At 33.9% G+C, this 18683-nt stretch overlaps 1 pseudogene; it reads left to right on the top strand.

The window, feature by feature from the left end:
* The first annotated feature begins 13277 nt into the window (after window positions 1-13277).
* LOC127736827 (uncharacterized) lies at window positions 13278-14033 on the top strand (annotated as a pseudogene).
* Window positions 14034-18683: the final 4650 nt, after the last annotated feature.

The raw sequence follows: 18683 nt of genomic DNA, 5'->3' as shown, positions 1-18683 counted from the left end.
TAAAATTACTAATTCAAGGGCAGCAACCAACCACTGGTTGTCTGATTCGTCTGAAAATTTTAGGGCAGATAGATCTAAACCTGATGAACATTTTTACCCCCATGTCGTTTTTTCTCTAAATGCTTTAGTTTCAGAGATATAAGCAAAAAAACTGCATTCTACCCCTATGTTTAATTTTTAGCCATGTTGGTCTTGTTGGTTGGCAAGCGGGGTCATCGGACACATTTTTTCAACTAGATACCCTAATGATGATTGTGGCCAAGTTTGGTTGAATTTGTCTGTGTAGTATCAGAGGAGAAGATTTTTGTAAAAGATTACCAACATTTACGAAGAATTGTTAAAAATTGACCATAAAGGGCAATAACTCCTTAATTGATCAATTGACAATTTTGGTCATATTGAATTTTTTGAAGATCTTACTTTGCTGAACATTATTGCTGTTTTACTGTTTATCTCTCTATATAATAATATTCAAGATAATAACAAAAATGCAAAATTACGTTAAAATTACCAATTCAGGGGCAGCAACCCAACAACGGGTTGTCTAATTCGTCTGAAAATATCAGTACAGAGAGATCTAAACCTGGTGAACATATTTATCCCATGTCAGATTTGCTCTAAATGCTTTAGTTTCAGAGATATAAGCCAAAAACTGCATGTTACCCCCTATGTTCTATTTTTAGCCATGTCGGAGATGTTTGTTGGCAGGCGGGGTCATCGGACACATTTTTGACACTAAATACCCTAATAATAATGGTGGCCAAGTTTGGTTAAATTTTGCCCAGTAGATTTAGAGAAGATCTTTGTAAAAAATAACGGACGACGACGGACAACGGACGCCAAGTGATGAGAAAAGACCAATTGGCCCATTGTGCCAGGTGAGCTAATAAGAATATCTTATGATATGGTCAAAGCACACTTTGTGACGAATTTATCTTACAGACTATCTTAATATGTGGAATTTAGACGTAGTTGTATACATTGATATGACAGTTTTATCACAACATATCAAACAGAACATTTAATTAATTACAGTGAGAAAGTCAGCGTCTTTAAGACATGTGTTTTGTCTATTATATTGTTATAATAATGGTGTATGTTTACAATGCATGCTAAATTGAGAACAACACCATTTTTTTTTTAAGGAACGTAGTCTACTTCTAACCGTATATTAAAAATAAAACACGCCCACCGACTTGATTTTACATATACACGGTTCCAATGTGTTTGCTTTGATTTCCAATGATATTCCTAGAAATGTATAGGAAGTAAGATCAATACGTGTATTAGTAATTTGACAAAATTGACGGTATCATGCGGAACACCAACATCTGATCCCCTGAAAAATACCTGCAAACAAAGAAAAACAGTTAAGGACAATATATGACTCACATACCAAGATTTTATACATACTTGAATCATGGTGGGATTCAGTTGGTTTTTTAAATGAACGCAAATCCCCTTGCTACCTTGATTGAAATCCAACAATATAAAAAAAAAAAAAACAGAAACTGCATTTAGGGAAAGGATAAGAGAAAAGACTCCACATTTATTGTAAAGCAAGGTTAAGCCTATCAAGGTTCGCCAAACTATAGGATAGATATTGTGTCTAAAACATGTAGTGAATATTTTTTTTGAAAATATATGAAAAAATCCAAAGTATGTGGTATCATCCTTAAGCTCCATTTTGTTATGCCCAATATTAGTTAATTTATTGTATTGATTGATAGATTGATTTGAAGACAAGCAACAATCTAACAACACTTTGAATAGGTAATGCAGTATTCGTCGATCGGAATGTGGGCAGAAAGTGGATAATTGACATTTGAAAATCACATTACGTATGATAGCGACAGACATTTCGTCTTGACACAGTGGACCAACGGACCCCTAACAATTTGTTTCAATGAATCGTTAACATGCCGACAATGTAACACTCTCTTTACTCGAGGTATTGTATGTGTCGTTTTTTTTCTCAGCGAACGTTATCGCGAATTGGTACATGCAGCGCATAAAAATGTGCATTTTTAAGCAAATCAGTCAACCCTCATGTAGTCTAAAATGAACTGAAATTTTAGCATTTTTCGAAGATTTTTTTTTTTTAAGACTTTGATGCAAGTTATTCAAGGAGAATTTTTAAACAAGACACACACGTGGTATTACTAAAGTTGCATTGTTATTTAATTAAGTACAAATGACAGGTGTCTCAAAATTACAGCCTTTTTTTATCAACACTACCGGTATCCAATAGCTCGTTCAGGCTTAAAGGACTATTTTGACATGTTTCCAAGTATCGAAAAAGAATTTGACACCTCCATGTCAAAAAAAGACCAAAAACACAAACAACAGTACACAAAGCACAACATAGAAAACTGAGCAACACAAATGCCACCCCAAAAAAACCGGGGGTGATTTCAGGTGCTAAGGAAAGGTAAGCAGATCCTGTAAGTAAAAAATCTGTGGTAAGTCTTATTCGGTAGGTCACCTTCGGTCGAAAGAGGACGGGGATATTTCGGGCCTTTCAATAACACATTTCGCAGAGAAGTGCTGTTGACAATGTTAAGATCACCTGTTATAAGGTGGCCAGTCGGATTATATATGAATCGGGATCAACCACAGGTCAAATAAGGAGTTTTAGACTTGATAAAATGAGTCCAAGATACACAACGGAAAGCACTGCAATTATAGTCTCTTGTGTTTTCTTTTGTGTTTACATTAAGTCTGATTTTGATCTTTGGATTTTGAATGTCCCTTAGTTTGCCCTTGGTATCTTTTGCTTCATTTCATGTCAGAATTTTAAATAAAATATTTCAAAAAAGGTCTGATAACCACATAAACCATAGGCTGAGACAAAAATAGTTATTTGACTATACTGCTGTGAATCAAAATCCTAGTGTTATACTAATATTAGATGAAAACCAAATGCAAAATGATAAAAATACCGAAAGCCAAGGAAAATTCAAAACGGAAAGTCCCTTATCAAATCGCAAAATCAAGTATGTATAAAATCTTGGTATGTGAGTCATATATTGTCCTTAACTGTTTTTCTTTGTTTGCAGGTATTTTTCAAGGGATCAGATATTGGTGTTCCGCATGGTATCGTCAGTTTTGTCAAATTACTAATACACGTATTGATCTTACTTCATATACATTTCTAGGAATATCATTGGAAATCAAAAAAAAATTTGATTCGTCGTTTCTATGTCATGCCGGATATCAAATTGGACCTCGTTATTTTAATGGTATAGATGCGTGTCGCATAGCAAATGAAAAGTCTTAAAGAGTTTATTACAAATATCAGACTTTTAAGGGAAAGACCTTTGATTTTTTAACAAACAATTGAGATACGATTTATCTGTTTATCTTGACATGTTATGTCTTTGAATGTGTATGCGTTTTTATTTCACTTGTTTATAATTATTATATCCTCAATAAACCAATTGTATTCGATATTTGTCTAAATAGAAACGGAAGTAGATTTAATTTGATTAACGGTAAGACCTATCTTAAAAAATGCTTAAAGCAAATAACAGGTCCCTTATTCAAAAAACATTTACAACTAATAATCTTTAACGTATCTGTCACATTTTTTGTTATCATGTTTCCATTTCACAACCATATAAACTGAAAATAAAGGAATTTGTTATACATTTTTCACTTTTACTTTCAAAACAGATGTTTTAGCAATGTAACAAAGAAAGTGAAATATTAAGGATATTCTCCAAACAAAATTCGATCCCCAATTGGAAAATGAAAAAAAGAAAAAAAAAAACAAGAAAGAAAGAAATGGCCATTTCAAGTGTCAGCGTCACGACCTCAGAATCAAATGCCTCTTCGTACTCTAATTGCACGTTTCGCATATATTTTGACGTAAACGAACTTTATTTCACAGATTTAGTACTTAAGATTGGGTCATTAGAAATTGAAGTACACTGCTTTCGATAATTTATGAATTTTATATTTTTGGTATTTGTGTTTGTGCTAATTATATTCTTCTGATGAGCCAAGCCCTTCCCATACGATTTTACAGCTTGTTTTCATGTTATATTGTTACAACATTATCACAGACTAAGGCCTATACATGATTAGTCTACGGTTTGGGATGCGTTCAGTGCCCACAAACATGTTTAAATGGTTGTGATTGACCACTGCCTGTCATATTCTCTTTTAACATGCTCTTACTCTACATTGTGTCACATCTTGGTGTTTTGCATATTTGTCCATCATTCTTTTTGTGTTGTAGTTTTATTGGCAATCACGCTACATCTAATTTATATATAGATAGTTCAGAAGACAAATTTTATCCTCATTTTAGGAACTGTACACTACATAAGGAATGCCTCATAAGGAACATTTCTAGCATTTAAAGTTTTAAGTTAAATAAGACCCGAACTTTCCAAAAATATAATGTTGTCGGTCGAAAATACTACTGTAACATATGAAACATGTCTTATGACTTGAGCAAAACATACCCTTCTCTCGTTCTCGATTGTATTTTTCACTTGCTTTTTTAAAAGCAGAAGATTTTTTCGACTTATTTTTCATATGAACAAATGTTACTCCATACAATGACATACGTATTAGCCAGTCTAAAATCGTCGAATTTTGCCATTTAAGCTAGACGACTATGTTCGAAAAAAACCTTCAGTATTGTTTCCAAAGAATTTTTCAAGAATTTATTTGTTCATATTACCTTCATACTACTTTATAAAATAAAGCAAAATTTGAAATAATGAAACAAGTGAACTGTTTCAGATGTTGAACCGGTGTCAAATGTGGAGCAGGATCCGCCCACTTCTCCGGAGCACCTATGATATATTCCGCCTCTCGTATGAGAGCGATATTTTACTAAAATCAAAACAAAATATCCAAATTTAAGACACACGTTCCCTATCAGAAGTGGATGCTTTGGTGAAGGGCTTGAGATGAGAGGAAGTGATTTAGACAGTATACATGTAACAACAATAGTCGAGGTTTAAAAAGCCCCGATTTAATCCGACTACAGTATATTGTAGAATGAAAACAGGCGATGTAAACCCTGGTTTCAATCAGTTGCTAATAGAAAATTGTTCTAGATCTTTTCTCTTTGACTTTGGTGAAGGAATTAATAGAAAACATTATTTCTCGAGCGCGTTATGTAAACAAAAGCTATCGGTGCAATTCAAGGACCGTGTATGTCTAACAGAGACTGATATCTCGACTACGCCTTTAGTTTACATTGTAAAACATGGGTATCACCTGCAGAAAAATTGATAACAAGATCAAGTAACTCATGGCTGAGTCATAATGTCAACGTATTATAAAACACGGAGTACTTTTTGTACAACTCGGAGTGAAAGAGTCGCCACAAGAGAATCTGGAATGGCGAATATCTTTTTCTGTTGGTGAACAACTTTTGATTTATACATTCACGCACACTCAATTATTATGCTATGCTCTTTTAAAAGTTCTTTTGAAAGATGTCATAGCAACTTACATTGAATGTGCAGATTTACTCTGTTCATATTTCTTGAAAACTATTATGTTCTGGATATCAGAGGAATTACCCCAACCGGTATGGAAGCCTGACAATCTTATAACTTGCTTTTATCGATGCTTTGGCAGGCTGCTTTATTGTGCTGAGTATTCAGTTTGCTTGCATTACCTTATTTCAGGGAACAACATGTTTGAGAACAAAATTGAGGGCATGCGCGTGCAATACTCTTAGATAAACTATATACCTTGCATAGTTACGGTTGGCAGTGCATCTTATTTTCTAATCCGCTGTCTAACTTTCATGAAACAATGTGGAATGTTCTCATTGAACGACATGCAATGTATAATAGCGATATTGAAAACAACACTGAAATCCAAGTTATTGTGAATGTCAAATGCCATCCCCTATGGTTGCAGAGCTGACATCAATACATACGATAGAGAAATACAACAGACGGTTTCCTGCGACCAATCCTCCATAATCACAGAGCAGTACACAAAATAATAATAAACACCTATACAAACAGTATAAACTATGCCTTCGAACTCTGCTGCAAAATATTAATAATGACGCTGTATCGGGATGGCTGATGTTAGCTTCTTTTTAAGAAAAAAACAATACAGTAATGCATTACAAATCATTGTGTATTCTATATCGAAACATACTCCCGAAAAACTATACTGCTTCATGGATATGTCAGACATTCATCACCAATTGCTCCAACTGAAACCATTCCAGAAGAAAAAATATAGTTCAATTATGGAAAATAATGTTGGTAGATTCTATTCGATTTCAAAGCAATTCTAATTTAATACCAGATGAAGTACAAATGGAAGTAGAAAAGGGGTTTAATATTTTTCCATCTCTACCGTATGCATAATTCCTTAGTTTTCTATGTCATTATCATCTCAATAATGTCAGGCAGTGCCAGACTTGCCTCAAAGATGTACACTCGGTTAACGCAGAACATTTTTTTATGAATGGTTCAGAGGAAATAGCTAAAGCCTACACAATTCTTAGTATAACTTTAGAGATATGAGGCGACATTGAATCCGCCTGACAAGCATGCATGCAGTCAGTTGAAATATGTCTGGATTACATTGCTGTAAAGCGACTTTCGTTAATGAACACGTTGTGATATATTCATTCACATGTACTATTTAAATTTTGGCAATAGGACGAACAACATATTTAAGAGTGTTATTACGCATCTTTGCTACCCAAGGGGTTACGGTCTAGTCCTCTCCTCTCCACCCTTGTCTTATTTAGATTATAATTTCGGATCCGCGATGTAATGTTTTCCATTGGTCGCAGTTGTAATTGGCTGCATACAATAAAAAAAAAAGCCTTTAAGATGATCACGTGTAAATGTTGAAAATGTAAATAAACAATTGCCACGTGTAGATTGTGCAACAAGTCTTTACCCCCAAAACATAGGACGATATTTAGTTGCAATATTTAATCTCTTTATCAACTGGAATGGAAGTTTCTGGGTATTTTTTCGCGAAAATGTCGGAATGCCAATGTTAATTTTCGGTTATGCTTCAAGAAATTTGTAAACATTAGACCTTACCGTTTTTACACCTCCACACTGATGAGGGTTCAAGTGCTCCCATTGAATGCTGTAAACGGAATGGGCGCGACTTTTGTCTACCAGTCGATGGCGTAACATTGTAATGTTGGCTTAATATGTCAAGGGTGGAGAGGAGGGGACTGGATGTAACCCTTGTCTAGCGAAGATGGTTATTTCGATGCAATAGGAGATTTTGTGTTTTCATTGTTTAATATAAAAGTACTAATTAAACAAGTAATCTTATTCGTTTCAAATTAGGAAAAGTATTGTAAACATTTTGTTCTAGAGTGTGTTTTATTTATTTCTATGATCTCCGGATATAAACATGATAAATATGACTGTATTGTTTATATGTTTACCACCTGTTTCACATGTATATGAAAGAGTGTTTTTAAATAAAGCGTTAAAGCATTATGTTAATACTCGAACTATAATATGGAGCTATCGTAAACAGAAAGTCGGGTACATCTTTTTATGTCAGGCGTGATTGAGTTAACTATTTCGTCTTGAAAACGTATAAAGCAGAACTATTTGATACATCGTCTCGCTTCGCACTCCATTTCTTTTTTATATTTTTAGGCTACATGTTGTTATAGTAACGTTGAATTGAATTTGCACACTTAACGAAGTTTAAATTTTGTTTTGATTATTAAACGAAATTGCAAAGTATGAATGGTTAAATTTACACATTGTTTGAGATTTCGTTATCCATCAGGAAAATTGACAGCTCTTGTTCCTGTTACATATGCGAGAAGACCAGTAGGATTAGTGATTGACCCTTTATATGACGTGTATTGAGTCACTTATATCGGTTATAGTGTATGATGATTCACTATTTGCTCTCACATTAGATTATCGGGACAGGTTTGTGTTAGTCTTTTTCTTAGAAAATAACAAACAACACGTTTAACTGAAAACAGATATCAAATGACATATCAACTTACAATAATAATGTTAGAAAAGAGCATGTATTTAAATCAATGCACAATTATCAGTTGTGTTACTCAGTATTTTTTTTTCAAATTTCAAGCAGATATGCTCGGTCGCAATATCTCCTTCGATATTAGCAATCCTTCTTCGAACCGCCTTTTTCGCGAAATCAAGTGTACCGATCGTACTAATACCCTCGTTTTTATAGCTACTACCTATTCGTAATAATCTTTGTTATCAATCCGAAAATATTAACCGAATCATAAGAATAAAACATTAATTGTATTACGTCAGGCTATCATCATTTTATTCATTTAAACTTCAGATGGCTGTTTAACAGTACAGATGGTACGAAAACATCAATTAGGCGATTGAAACTGAACGATTCTGAAAATCAAACAATCATAAATGTTTAATTAGAACTAGTGACTGGTATAGGCATTTGTATGTTATCATAAAATTAAAACATGACAAAAGGGGATGTCATACAATTTGTCATATATCATATTATTTAATCTGATCTCCCTTGATAATTGTATTTCATTACGGTTTTCGTCGAAATAGAACTGACTGTAAATTCATATTTTACGCATCCAATATTCCACCTATTTGTGACCATCTGAATACTAATTTGTTATTATGCATGTGACGTTCATTTTTAGGAAAAAATACAAATAATGTCTGTTTTAACTCATTTATAGAAATTTAAGTTCACAAAAGGGTAGCAAAACTGTTATTATTATTATAAGAAGTATATATATATATGATTTCCGGTTTATTATGTAATCTGCTGATTTTCTTTGATCAGATAATGACGAAGATCAACTTTATTGAATGGAATTAAAGAGTTGATACTTGACTTGAATAAATGAAAGTAGTGTCAGAACGGTTCTAAACACCAATACACAAAATGAAAACCAAGATATACATGTGTTCGGAGTCAACGTGTACAAATAGTAAACCAGAAGTATCAGTGGGTGTCATTTATATTGATAAAGGAATGATCTATAGTGTATTAATTTTAAATGTAAACCATAAAAAACGTACGTGTACTTAACATATTCGATATCCTAATTGTTTTTAAAAGAATTTATGAAAACTGTTTGTGTCCATGTACATGTACGCCAAACATTTGTAATTTTATTTAGAAAAATGAATTTCGCAAATTGCTTTGCAACTTTTAAAGTTATTAGTTTTTAAAGAAGTTAAAAAGGGTGTTAATATCACATTTGAAACAATATTTTCTTAACAAGATTCGAAATTTGTAATCTTCATGAAATTACATTCTACAAAACAAATATTGAAATTGCTCACCTAAGGCATTTTTCAAATTTACTCTAAATATTAAAAAAAAAAATAACAATAGTCCAACGTGGAGCATTTTTTCAATCTTACTTTAAATATTGAAAAATGAAAAATGCTCCAAGGTGGAGCATATTTCATTTTACTATTCAAAATTCTTATTTGAAATATGCTTCCATCTGCATAATGTTTTAAAATTTAGAACGAAATGAAATTTATTTCAATGTAGCTGTTTTCAATTTTCAAATTGTCGAAAATATATTTTAAACGTCTCACTTTTTTCTTTTCTTTTTTTCCTTTTTTTTTTTTCTTTACGCGAAATATCTCGAAGAACATTTTTAGAAATGGTTACATGTGCACTGTGTGTGGTATCAACAAATCCGAACACTGCGTAAATACAGGAAAGTACGACAATGACAAAAAAAAATATTTCTATCTAACTATTAAACTATCTATCTGTCTTTCGATCTATCAATCTATCTATATACAAAAAAGAATTATATTTATATAGAAAAATATTAGATATTGTCCAATTTCGTAGCTGAGCATGTGTACATGTACTTTTGAGACGACTATTTGGTTTTCGGGGGAGGGATTATTGGGCTGGAAGGACTTTTAAAGATGCCATATTCACCTGTGCACTGCGCTTATGTTTATTCTAAATTTTGTACACGAATATTTCCCGCATCGTCCTGCATTTCCCAATCTAATTAAAATTAAATCTCCGCACTTGCTCCTCGTTGTTTATATGTCGCGCGTGGGAGATATAAAAACAGCCGCTTGAGGTTCATGTCTAGGGTCAAATTTGGTGAACTTTGACCGACCAATCAGCGTGCAGAAAATCAATTTCGATTAACCAATCAGCGACGGGCTTGTATACAATTATCGGATCGTTAAAAAACATGGATGCGCCCAGTTTGGACAACGTTTTGACAAAAGTTTTGCCAAAATTTGGTATAAATGATATAAAGAAGGAGCAAAAGGAAATTTTAGAGTGTTTAATTAACAAGAAGAAGTGCGTGGCTGTACTACCGACTGGTTTTGGCAAGTCACTGCCGTTTCAACTGAACCTTCCAGTTGTCCGGGAGGTTATTGAAAACAGTTCTGTCTTCTGACTGAAAAGTTTTAGTCTGTTGTCCCTTAGTAGCTCTGATGCAGGACCAGGTGGAAAAACTCTCGCACATTGAAAATATTACTGCTGCATGCAAAGGTTAGTATAACTTTAAGCATGCAGTGGTAGTAAGGCTTCAATAAATGGAATAGTCTATACTTTAGTATTTAATGCCATTAAACACCTAATTTATATTATAATTATTATGTTGGCAGTGTTGTATAATAAAGATGTTTATAACACATGAGAAATCAGTTAGGGGGTGACATGTTATCCCCCTGTACAGTGGCAGATCCAGAACTTTTAGTAAGGGGGGCCCACTGACTGACCTAAGAGGGGGCCCGCTCCAGTCATGCTTCAGTGATTCCCTATATAATCAACTAAATTTTTCCCACAAAAGGGGGGCCTGGGCCCCCTGGATCCGCCTATGCTGTAAGAGCTACTTATATAATTAATGCAATGCCTCCATCTTACAAAAATGTATTAAGACGTTATTCCCACACCTTATGGTGTATAGATGCAGGGCCCCCTTTTCCATAGTCCTGGATCCGCATCTGACCAGGCAAAGATGTACATGTAGGCCTTATCAAATAAAATAAAATTTATTTGCAGGAACATACATTTAAACTTCAGTATATCAACACATACACATGACTAACAGTAACAAAGCAGTAATATGAAACTTAGATATACATGAGCAAAATTAAAAAAAACTGCAGAAGCAGTTGATTATAGCCATGGTAGCACATAAATTTGTCTCATTTCACCGAGAACAGATTGTATCGGTCATATTGCCAGTATTTAACAGTCGTTTTGGCCATAATGCTAGTTCTTCATACTTTGTATAAAGATATATACTACATGTTGTATTAATGAAGCACCAGAGTCCAAGGGAAATGTTGTTAATTACATGTACTAATAATCTATCTCAAAACAAATATACATGCATACAAGAATCAGAAGATGTCGTACATGTACAAGACTTGAAGTAAAATTGCCTACTCAACTCTCCACCAGACAACAAATGACAAAGTTTACAACTATAGGTCACCATCTGACCTTCAACAATGAGCAAAATCATACAGCATAATCAGCTTTACATGGTTCAGAAACGTGCGGGAAACTTAATTTTTAAATTAGATTGTTATTTGTCATGTTTGTGTTAAACAATGAAAAAATAAAAAAAAAATATGAAAAAGTGCAGTCTAAAAGACCTTGTTGGATGGCCAAACAGATACATTGGCAGAAACATCTCAAAATCGAGAAAATATGTATTAGAATTATTTCATTGGATTTCAATCTTTAATCAAACGCAGTGAAATGGAGAAAGGATATTTGTACAGTGTACATTTAAATTATAGAAGTTATCATAGAAATATGTCTTTTTGGAGACTGCCCACCTACATTTTTTTTTTGCATTTTAGGATCATCTTCCCCAGAGTGACGATCAAATCAAAGAGGGGTTGATAGATGTCATTTTTGCATCTCCAGAAACATTGGTTGGTGATCCCTATTGGAGAACTTGTTTAAAGAAGTTGAACATTAAGTTGGTTGTAATTGATGAGTTTCACACAATAGCAATTTTGTAAGTGGATACAATGTTTATTCCCCATGTTCATTTCTATTCGCACATTTACAGGACGTATTATGGTATACCGTTGTCTATATAAAAAAGAATAGTGGCAGGATTGCCAATGAGACAACTCTCCACAAGTGACCAAATGACACAGAAATAAACAACTATAGGTCATCGTACGGCCTTCAACAATGAGCAAAGCCCATACCGCATAGTCAGCTATCAAAGGCCCCGAAATGACAATGTAAAACAATTCAAACGAGAAAACAAAAGGCCTAATTTATGCATAAAAAATGAACGAAAAACAAATACAAATGTATGTAACACATAAACAAATGACAACTACTGAATTACAGGCTCCTGACTTACGGCAGGCACTATACAGAATGTAGCAGGGTTAATTAAACATGTAAGCGGGATCCCAACCCTCCCCTAACCTGTGACTGTCAGTCAATCGTCAACCTGTCAGACAGTAACTCAAAAACTATTCAACTAATTTGCATGAAACTTTGATGAATTGTTTCTTTATATTGATGTGTACTCCCTTCCCATTTTTATGAATTTAGATTTTCAAAAATATAGAAGTAAAAAATTAAGACCACTGGTACAGAACTGTTCAGCTTTCAAGAACGCGATAACCTAATACTAAAAAGTAAGCTATTTTAAGACCACTACTTGCAAAATGATGAACAATTACAATGTAATTATAAGAATGTATGACAAAAAAAACCCCTAAACAAATGTGATAGACAGCAACCAACAACAACCATTGAATGATAGGCTGTTACATAACAATATGGACAAGCACAAACATGTATTTAATTTTGTTTTGCCATTAGAATTTACAATCTAGGAAAGAGGTGCTGATATTTACCTTTTATAAAAGGTTTTATAGAAGTACTTATTTCTATTTTTCTTTCAGGGGCCAAGATGAAGGAGGCAGAACAAAGGCTTTTCGAAAATGGTTTTCAAATGTAGGTGAACTAAGATCCCTCTATTCCGATGCTACAGTATTGGCTTTAAGTGCAACTTGCACTGTAAGCTTTAGGAAAAAAGTCATGAAAATATTGCAGCTAACGAAGGACACAACAGAAATTAATTTATCACCAAACAAGTCTAATATTAAACTAGTACATGTATCTTCCAAAATTAAAAATTAAATTGAAATGGGAATGACATGGTTAGTAGATGCATTAGAGGAAAAAAGTCAGGACTTCCCACGTACACTTTTGTATTGTTCATCGATAAATGACACTTCCAAACTTTATAAATTGTAACAGAATTGCCACATTGTGCCAAGTATATTGAGATGTTCCATTCTGAAACTCCAGATGTTAACAAAAACATCATAATTAATGCATTGAAGGAGGAAAGTAGTGTTTTGAGACTTATTTTGTCAACCAGTGCCCTGGGAATGGGTTTAGATGTAACAGAATTGCCACATTGTGCCAAGTATATTGAGATGTTCCATTCTGAAACTCCAGATGTTAACAAAAACATCATAATTAATGCATTGAAGGAGGAAAGTAGTGTTTTGAGACTTATTTTGTCAACCAGTGCCCTGGGAATGGGTTTAGATGTAAAAAAGTGTAGTGGAGTGGTATTATTTGGACCTCCAAATAATCTGGTAGATTTGCTGCAAGAAATAGGGTGAGTGGGGAGGGATGGAAATCCATCAGTTGCCATTATCCTATACAATGGATACCACTTGCAGGAGTTGAAACCGGAAGTTAAGGCAATTCTTAAAGCTAACGATTGTAGGAGAAAGGATCTGATGTGTAATTTCCTCAGAAATTCAGACTTGGATGATTTGATGAAGAAAGAAAGCAGGAAACATTCATGCTGTGACTTTTGTACTAAGTCTTGTAATTGTGAATCCTGTGATATGTTACCTCTTGAGAAGTTATTTCTGTCAGAACAAGTTGTTGAGGAGCTCGAGGACCAAGAAGATTCTGCTGTTTCAGATAGCGATACTGAAGACTACAATTTGTCGGCCTATGAATACTTCGAAGATCTTGATATGGCTTTGATAGAAATACAAGATGATTAAAACAGTTGATATTTATTTATTTAATTTTTCAGTATCTGGTTTCTGTAACTTATTCAACTTTAGACTCTTCAAATTTTTTTGACTTTTAACCCCCTCACAATTGCTGTATTGCCACTCTAGATCTGGGTTCATGTCATGCCTGCAGCTGTCAATGTGACTAAAAAGAGATGTAGTGTATAAAAACAAATGAGACAGTAACTGATTGACACACATCATAAGATATTTACTTGTTTTCATCTTAAAAATAAAGAGATGCGGTATGATTGCCAATCAGACAACTACCCTCCAGACTTTTCAATAACTTGATATAAGCAATTGTAGTACAACGAGAAAAACCCATGCCTTTAGTCGGCTACAAAAGGCCCCGACCAGAAAAATATGAAAAAATTCAAAAGAGAAAACCATGTCTGCCATGTCTGTCAGATATGGTTGCAGATTCGCCTAATCTTGACCTCATTTCATGAAACAAGCATATATTCGGGGTCAAGTCTGCATCTCGATTACTATAAACATGATAAACAAACAGAAAAATATATTTGGTGTGGAATTATTGTAAGATGTACATGTTATATAAAAAAGAAGATGTGGAATGATAGCCAATGAGCATGATTAGACAACTCTCCACAAGAGACCAAATGACACAGAAAGTAACAACTATAGGTCACTGTACGGCCTTCAACAATGAGCAAAGCCGATACCGCATAGTCAGCTATAAAAGGCCCTGAAATGACAAATGTAAAACAATTCAAACAAGAAAACTAACGGCCTAATTTATGTACAAAAAATGAACGAAAAACAAATATGTAACACATAAACAAACGACAACCACTGAATTACCTAAGGCTCCTATTTTAGGACAGGCACATACATACAGAATGTGGCGGGATTAAACATGTTAGCAGGATCCTAACCTAGGACAGTGGTGTAACATTACAACACAGGAACGAACTATAAAAATCACTCTGGTTGGTTTCTGACCTTGACTGTTCATGGTTTATTGATCAACAAGTCAACTATCTTTGGTGTATAGAATTATTGTTATTGATGTATGTCCTTTTGTGCTAAGTTTTGGCATGGTTCATATGACATGTATGACTTTGACCTTTTTGTTCATTGTTCTTGATGATGTTATATTTGTTCTATATAGCAAACTCATTGTATTTAACTTGGTGTAACCAACAGTATACATAGAGGATGATTATTTTTGCTCAAAATGAACATTGATAGGTTGATTGATTATTGATTTCTTCACTTGGGTTTCAGTGGCAAATATTTCATGCATATTCAAGACAATAACATGAAGTGGGACTATATCTTACTTACAACTTTGTTCAAGACCAATGTGTTCATCAAGAAAACAGTCAAATATAGACTTAATACCACATCTTCTTTTTTATACGACCACAAAATAATTTTGCGGTCGTATATTGGTATGACGTTGGCGTCGTCGTCCGAAGACACATTGGTTTTCGCACTCTAACTTTAGTTTAAGTAAATGGATCTCCATGAAATTTTACCATAAGGTTCAATACCACAAAAGTAAAGTGGGGATTAATTTTGGGGGTTATGGTACCAACAGTTCAGGAATTAGGGGCCAAAAATAAGCATTTTTGTAACTTCGAGACATTACTTGTGTGTTAGTGTATGGATCTCTCTGACATTGTACCACAAGGTTCCATATCAAAAAGGGAAGGCTGGGATTGATTTTGGGGGTAATTGCCTCAAAATTTAAGTAATTAAGGGCCAAAAAACAAGTATTTTTCTAGTTTCATGACAATAACTTGTGTGTAAGTGTATGGATCTTTCTGAAATTGTACTACAAGGTTCCATATCACAAAGGGAGAGCTAGGTTTGAGTTTGGGGATAATTTCCCTAAATGTTTAGGAATTTTGAACCAAAAAGTGGCCAAAAGACAAACATTTTTCTAGTTTCCAGTCAATAACTTGTGTTTGAATAGGTAAATTAAAAATTTATAAGTTCTTAGACCACATTTATTCTGTGTCAGAAACCTATGCTGTGTCATATATTTAATCACAATCAAAATTCAGTGCTGTATCAAGCTTGACTGTTGTGTCCATACTTGCCCCAACTGTTCAGGGTTCGACCTCTGCAGTCGTATCAAGCTGGGCCCAGCAGAGCATTTTATTATATTAAGTTACTGTGTTTAATTTGACTAAGATAGAAATTGAACCAAATAATGTGCACTAATAACTTCATCACTCAGGAAAGCACATTTAACCAACATCACCTTGTATAAGTTTTATCAACAGCTCTTTACATGTACATATAGGGTAAATATCTGCATGCTGGTCGCCTTGTGAACAAATCTGTAAAAGTTTGGTTTTTATCTCATTGTTGTTTTGTACACACGTGCTTGATGTTTTCATAAAGTCATTTCGGGTCTTTGTACAGCTTGCTATAGGTTTTACTCAAAGTCAGAGGTGGAACTGTGAAATTTAATACAGAAAAATAAGTTGGTCCCTTTTGAATAGTTGTCTAATTAGAAATCATGCCACATTCTTATAAACATGTTTTTGTAGGTAGTTATGCTGCCTAATCAAAATGACCATGATATTCTGCAACTAAACTAAAAGTATTTCAATACTTTGTTTGTTGGGTTGATGTCTCATTGACTTATGACACTTTAATATCAGCAACAAACTACTAAAAAAGTACCAGCTAATTAAGGTTATGACTTAAGAGATTTTAAACCTGCACACTTTATTCACAATAATTTAATTCCAAGCAATATTTTTCAAATATGTGGATTTGAAGGCGATGGAAGGGGACTGTTGGTTGATGTCACGGCGATGAATCAATGTACGAAGTCCTATAAATGCACTGTCAAATGGGTTTTTGTCTTTTTTTTAGCTCCTTGCACTTAATTGTTATTATTCTTGAAGTTTTATATGTTACATGTAGTACATTTTCTTGTAGTAGGTCTTTTGCAATTTTCTGAACATCAGCTTGGTATGACCGTATATGTTGGAACCCCTTCTTTCCTGTTAAATTGGTAATGTTATCAAAATGGCTTGCAAAATTAACTAGGTGAGGATACTCTTTAGAATGTTGAAGGATACTTTCCTTTGTCTGATGTCCTGAACATGTTACTTTTGTATCCTTGTTCAACATCTCTCAAGTATTCATCTAAGCTTATATTATTGTTTGTTCCACCTTGCAGATTAACAAATCTATAAGCAATTAATCTTTCTGATTGGTCAGGTGGTAAGACACCCGAAGTTAGTCACTTAGTTCTTCTTGAATTTTTAATGCATCTTTCTTTAATTTAATTGACTGTTGGACTTTTCTAAAACATTTAATACAGACGCCATTGTCATTATCTACTTCGGCGTTTACTTCAAAACCAGTAACAACACTAGGAGTTATTGCGATTCTCTCTGAGTTCTGCTGAAGCTTCAGTTTGGACAGTTTTTTTTTTCAACACGTTCTCCCGTTGAGGAGATTTCTATCTGGATGAAAGAAAAACCGCATAAAACACAAATGTTTGTTCATACTGATATTTTCCTTGGGGTGCATACTTCACTTGATGCCATTTTAACCTCGGAAGGCAATAATACAAACTATTATTACAGTTGTATGTTACGAAACGTTTTTCGCATGGGGGCTGCCATTTTTGTTTATATACATTCGGAAGACCTCTAGACGCTACTAAGACTCCTATGCCAGTCCAATACCCTAACACTTTGTAGCACCTTCGCTGATTGGCTACAGCAAATTTGACCCTAGACATGACCCTCAAGCGGCTGTTTTTGGATCTCCCACGCGCGACATATAAACAACGAGGAGCAAGTGCGGAGATTTAATTTTAATTAGATTGTGCATTTCCTAATTTTCATTATGTTTAATACATAGTTATTACAAGGCTTAAAATATTCAAGTACAACACAATCCTCCGTCCTAGGATATCAAATACGCATTATATTTGATATAAAAGCAATTAGAGTTTTAAATACTGTATGGAAGGACAAATATTTTGACACAACAAAAATTAAAACAATAAAAAAAGAGAAATTCCATGGAAAATTAAAAACGGAAAGTCCTTATCGAATGGCAAAATCAAAAGCTCATACACATCGAACGAATGGAAAACAACTGTTATATTCCTTACTTGGTACAGGTATTTTCTTATGCAGAAAGCGTAACATATCCTTTGAGACTCATTTTTGTATGCTAGGATATTAATGACAATTGATTTAAAGATAAAATAAGATTTTACTAATTGATTCTAGCTGACAGAAATAAGAAAAAAAATCCCACAAATATGTCAAAGCTGTCGTTTTTAATATTTAGAAAACAAACGATCGAGACAAAAATTGTTATGCTTGGATTTCAACGACATTTTACTAGATAGGGAGAGTCTCCACTGTATATGGCCAGTAAAGGAGGACATACAGTGAAACTGTTACTGCAATATTATTCTGGTGTCTGTCACTTTAATAGTAGTGGAGAGTCACCATTGCATATGGTCAGTGAAAGAGGACTTACAAATACAGTGAAACTATTATTGCATAATAATGCTGATGTCTTTCACTGTAATTGTAGTAGACAGTCACCATTGCTTCATTGGCCATTGAAGGAGGACATACTTGTATCTTTTATGAAACGCGGTTCTTTGATAGGTATTGTTTTTGCTAAATGTGTTAA

Source organism: Mytilus californianus, unplaced genomic scaffold (assembly GCF_021869535.1).
Source record: "Mytilus californianus isolate M0D057914Y unplaced genomic scaffold, xbMytCali1.0.p SCAF_38, whole genome shotgun sequence".
NCBI lineage: Eukaryota > Metazoa > Mollusca > Bivalvia > Mytilida > Mytilidae > Mytilus > Mytilus californianus.
This window is presented reverse-complemented; position numbering and strand designations above follow the sequence as displayed.